Below are 6183 nucleotides of genomic sequence, written 5' to 3'. Positions count from 1 at the left end.
TGGCTACGGTTTATTAATTTACGAATATTTTCCAAAAATATGGGTGTGATTTAACGAATGAACGTTCTCTATCGAGTTTAACTTCGTGCGAGAAACAGTGTCCAGAAGCGCAATGAATTTCGGTTGTATCACATTTTGTAAGCAATAACTTTGCAAGTAAGAATAGAACATGAGCTTTCTGCATTTATGGTTACGATGGGTATCTGTAAGCGTTCAAAAACAGTAACAGCGATTTATGGGTTATGCTGAATGCTGTGATGGAAAACAGTGCCGTTAGAGTCATCAAAATTAATAATTTATAGCTAGCTGCAATACTTCAGATAGTTTCAATACTAATTTGGTACTCCTCGTGAGTTCTTATAGACGAAGCCGACTTATTAGGCTAACAAAGATCGATCGTAAACCGCCTACGAACGCGATCGAAAGTTAATCTCAGCTACAATCAAAGTACGTATCTCTAAACCACTACGGAAACCAATGGTATTATCGAAACAAGTTAAAATATGATAAATACGCAGCCATAACGACACTGGTTTGTGAAGAAAAGATTCGTTAGACGTAATGCGTCAACTTCAGCGTTAGATACATTTTTTTGGGTCAATACCTGTTCGACTCTAGTATGAATGTGCTCTAGCTCGCTACGCTTGAAGCGTGGGTGTGACCTCGTGTACCCTTCGTTCGTTACTAATTACATACTGAGGATACGTACTAGTCGTTTTCTAGCTAGCTATGGTGCGCCGACCTCCTTCGATTGGATCGGCTAAATAAGTTCAAGAAACATAGCTAGGGTCAAATGGTATTGCTTTACTGAAATCAATTCATTACCACTCCACTATCTATCGCTCTCTGTATGAATCCACGCTAGAAGTTTCGAGCATTTAACGTTTTGTGAGCGTTTCATCCGTAAGCTTCACTACCCAATACCGCCTTGTGTTTGATTTATGTAATAAGAATAAAGCGATTTTTGTTACGGGCGCCTGTCCCACGAATCAATATCAACTATAACATCTATAAGTCAAATTATTACGTACTGATTACGTGAAATAGGTAGCTTTTTCCAACGATCGTCATTACTATTATTATTATTATTTGTACAACAGCAATGCAACAAAATAATTTCCGGTTCTTCTTTCCTTACTTTCCAGCATCTATTCTCTGTTCTGCGAGGGGCAAACGATTCAGTGGCGTTTGTGGCTGAGCGTGTGCTTCTAACAGCCAATGGCTAAAATGGTCGGAAGACAAAAAATCGCTTCAGCTCCTTCGCAAAATCCCCCGTAACCTGCCCAACGGGCATCAATGCATTGCTTATTAGCTGTCTGTTGTAAGCGTTTTAGCGACGGCCATTCTGCAAACTTACCAGTTACAATATTGAAACAATATAGCCTTTTTCATGCTGAATGTTTGCGGTGACAGATAATCCGAGACGTTGAAGTTGTACAGCTTGTCAATATTTTTACAGATGGACACGAATTCGTGAAATCCTTTCGCTGAAGGAAAGACGATTGCAGCTTAAGCCTTAGCGCATTACGAGAACAACATTCACACAACTGATTATATGCTAGTCAAAGTGATGGCAGTAGATGGGTTCCGACAGAACGACTGGAACAATGATACAAGGTAACTGAGACAATTTTTAGATAAATCAAGCGGCGCTTGAGCGACGGATTGATTTGAAGCTCACTTCCGCTGCTATTTTAACCATTTTCGTTGCCGTAGTTTCTAAATATAGTTCTGCATGTTCCGTTCTGCGATCGCATCGTTTGGCTTTTTCTGACAGCGTAAAGTACAGGCACCTAAGTGTCTATGTGTATGATTTTTAACCACTTCCGACAGCAAAATGGCGCGGGCATATAATACCGCCATTATACAATGAAGTCATAGTAATTGTTGCCATGGCAACGATTCATACATGTTTATAGGTTGATGTCATAAGTTAATTTAATGCTTATAGTTCTATGCTTGACGTTGCCTTGGTCAGATAGGTGTAGCAATCGTCACCATCAGTTGCGTCTAGCGTGAGCGTACGTGAATGTTCTCGGATAGCCAGCGTGACGTAGTAGTCGCGCAACATAGATCGTGCAAAACAGAACGTGTAACACTTTTCGGATTTTCTGATTTTAAATTGCTAGTTAATTGAAGATTCAAGCGGTTGCAGGAACGTGTTTCAAATACGTGCGTATTAAGAGCTTGAAAATTCTACAAACTGTTAAAATACAGATCTCTACAGGCCAAGACTATTTGCAAATGGCCACCTATCGAGTAATTAATTGTATTAATAGAATATATCATGTAAAAATATAATAAACCAACTTTCGAAAGAGAGAGTATCGATCTAATTTATGCAACCAATAATACTATCCTCTGTTTCTTCCCTATAATTGGTTTGAAAACTGAATATTTAGCTAGGAAGGTATAGCCGAAATGCAAGAGGACAAGTTCATAGTCGAACTGAACGCTAAACGTTTGCTGAACTTTTGGGATTCTGGAATTTTAAAGTAAGTTTTTCGTAAGTTAAAACTCCTCTTATCAATTGTTTCTCTTTTTATTTTGTAAATACATATAACTATGAAAATCTGCTTCACAGGAAAAATTAAGTTCAAAAATTCTTTTTTTTTTACTTCATTTCGCGCTTTGATTAGGACGTTATAGGACTGCGTCACTTTTTACTTACCCTAAAATTAGTGATTATAGAAAAAAGTGCATTCAAAATACAGCCCAACAGATGGACTTAGTCTCGTAAAACCCGACCTTTCAGTCAATCAATAAATACGCTCTGCCAGCACTTCTTGGGTATCAACGCCCGTTGGCAGGGTCGAGAAAGCGTATTGTAGTGCGAAGATAACGCAATCGATCAGTTTGGATGGGATGTACCCCGCAACATATCTAAGACAAGCAGTGAGCTCTGAAACGGTATCGACATTTAGTCTGAACCAAATGAGAACAACATTATCATAAATATAATATAGAACGTTTAGTATACTCATTGTCATGAATATAGCTATTTACTAACATATCAGTGATTATTATTATTATTACCGGAAGTGCCTAGACGATTTGTGCTTAATATAAGCTAAAAACCCCCTGACAGTACCCCTGCACTAAATAGAATTTGAAGTTGTCTTTTTGTCCAATGGTAGAAATGTTTATGTAAAAGTCTTTGACAATGTGAACCATCTCAACATAGCATACCGTCGAAACGAAGGATATTTTTATACTATCTGCAGCTCAGTTCAGCCTTAGTCAGTACGAAAAGGTTTTAATACTTCGGACAGTTTGACTAGTTGGTACCCTAGATAAGCATATTTCTTATGATATGGGAGTAAATAATTCAGACCAAAAAAACCTGATTCTTGATCAAACATTGAGTTCTGAATTTCCTGCTGCATTGCCACACAATCTTGTAACTAGACAAATCTTCTGTCTAATCATTGTAAACAAAGCGTCTTCCGGATCTATCAGCTCACACATACGTATGGCACATTATATGGTAAAGTTACTTATGAACTTACCTTCCAAGTGTATAAAAGTTCAGGGCTATAGAAGTTAACACTAGACTTTTGATTTCCTAACAAGATTTTGCATTTTTTTTTTCTTTTTCTTCGCATATTTCGATGCAACTTCTCGCTGTTAAAATTCGACCCATAATATTGTCGATGTATCACCGGATCGCTCAGTGTGAAATAAACCTCTCTGTGCCTTTTTGGTATGTCAAATTCAGTTATCATTTATGGCCTTATATATAAGCGACAAAAAAATAATGGAAATGGAGAATCATTTCAACTGAAGTCCTGAATCGACAAATTTCTCTGAGTGATTCAGTATGAGTGAACAAGCTTTTACGGGACGTTCTTCTCTGCGGACGCATTTCGCAAGGTATAATCTTCTTATTAAACACAGAATAGCCTATATTATTATAAGATCAGTCACTGCTATAATACTCTTCACAAAATAGAATAAAACTAGCATTTTGTGATTTAAAAAAAATGCTGCCTTAATAATTAAATCGGCAATATGTGAATTTTAATAGATATGTGAATTTATGGAGCGTCACTGTGCATGTAAATGTAAGGCCATCACTTGAAACCTTTAGGTTTCAAATCGACTGTTCCTCTCCTCTGTGGGCGAAAACATGCCAAAACATTTGTCGTTTGCTCAAGACGTAAAATCAGGAACGAATCTGTCAGCGAATCAGATGATTTTTTATTGAAATCCACGCATGACGCATATTTGAAGGCTCTGATTTTCGCATTAAACGCTATTGAAGGAGCATCAATCTGCAGAATTATTTGGCTGTAGGTTAGCTCGTTCCCGTGTGAACCTACCTAAATGACCAACCCCGCATGGAAAGATACTGATAAAAAAACAATGCGGGTCTCTAATGAGGCTTGATAACTGGAATGGGTACACTGTAAATTCCTTAACGAAGAGAGCAAATCTGGTGCCAGCACCTGCAGTAATTCCAGCTCCTATAAGGCATATATTTGCGTCTAAAAAGCTCTTAGTTTTGCCTTAGCCTAAATTTGCCTTGGCTTACACTCGGCCTGGTAGAGCCACCGTTTATTGAGCGCCAATATAAATGACTGTTTTGCGAAAAAAGGTCCTGTCCTTTTTTAGGCCCTTTGGTATCTGCATACACAGCGCATGCTTAAAACTTAAGCGAATATCCAATATCGCACATTTACAACTCATTTACCGTTGTTTTCTTGTCCCGATAAAAAACAACTATGCAATAGTATACCAAAGTAATATAGCAAGGTAGTAAAAGATTTTTTTATTAAATAACGGTTAACTGATTCTATGGATTGCCAATAACATATTGAGAAGCTTCAATACGATGTGTCTTCTGTAAGGAAAGGATCAAGGCTGGCTGTTAAATGTAAGTGGACCTTTGGGAGACTAAAAATACGAGTATCTCATAAAGTAAAGGATGATGGTCAAACCAAATGTTCATGTATGCTCCTTATATGAAGTTTTCACTGGTAAACTAGGCGGAGTTTCCATATGAACATTCAGACTAGTGTCCTCAAATTGGGCGAGTGTTTATTTTTGGTCAAAAGTTAAAAAAGCACAACCAGTTATACGGCTCTCGGATCCGCTACAAGTCATCAAAATACCTTCGCATTAGCTGACTTGCGTAGTGATTATCTGAAGCGAAGAGATTTACATTTGTCTTTGATTTCCTTAACTTCACATCAGGGATCTTACTAAAAGAGGGCTACTGAACTTGTTAAAACTATTACTTTATCATCTGCGGCTGGAAACATTTCGCTAAACTTCTGAATAGCGTTAACAATCGAAAGAAAGGTTTCTAGTTTGGCCAGAACCATTGCAAAGACAAACTCGCTTGCCGGTCAAGAACATGCACCAATTCGAGTTCTTGACGTAAACTCAGTCGTTATTTAGATGCTTCCGGGGTCAAAACTTTTCTGGTCTTCCCCACACATCCGAACCTATTCGGCACGGGGAAAACAATCAGACTTGCGTGAGAGACGTGCTTTTCGAAAACCAGCGCGTCTCCCCTTTAGTATTTAAGTGGTCAGCGCTATACGACTTAATCGCAAGATGGCAACGTCTTTTTCTGACAACCGTTTTCATAAAATACATTCGTTTATAGCTGTATAGTACAGGCAAGTGATCTGTTTCTACGGTACCACTGTCATTGATAGGTGGGACAATACTGGTAGATATGATCTTAATAGCGATTGTTGGTGAAGGCGATAACTTCTTTTTTTATACAGCTTTGCGACCCACGACGAAGTTGGCTATGTCTTTGGCTAGAGAGACGGCTAGCCACTATTTAATCGCCAATGGGACTTCGTTTTGAAGGTGGATCTTCCTTAGATATTCGATTGCTTCCTCTTTTATCTCAACTTCCATGATTAATCGGGAGTCAAAGCCCAGTTTATTGAATGCTATGAGCATAGGCTTGCACCGTTTTATGCCAGCACGGCCGACAGCTTTTCGACAGAAAAGCGTATCGTGTCAACGTAGTAGTTTAAAAGGATGTTTAATGCCGATATAGCGAGTTTTCCCGTAAACGCATGGCTTTGAAGCCACTCGCTTGTTACCAATAAATGCAGTGGACACAAAAGAGAAAAGTACTTCATGATTGTTGTTTGTTCATAATATTGTAATTTCTAAAACATAAAGAAAGGTAATCCATTCAAACGTGGCAGCGTGTAG

The sequence above is a fragment of the Varroa jacobsoni genome, unplaced genomic scaffold (genome assembly GCF_002532875.2).
Source record: "Varroa jacobsoni isolate VJ856 unplaced genomic scaffold, vjacob_1.0 scaffold_1262, whole genome shotgun sequence".
Lineage (NCBI taxonomy): Eukaryota > Metazoa > Arthropoda > Arachnida > Mesostigmata > Varroidae > Varroa > Varroa jacobsoni.
The sequence above is the reverse complement of the archived record's forward strand: the minus strand, read 5'-3'. Positions refer to the sequence as shown.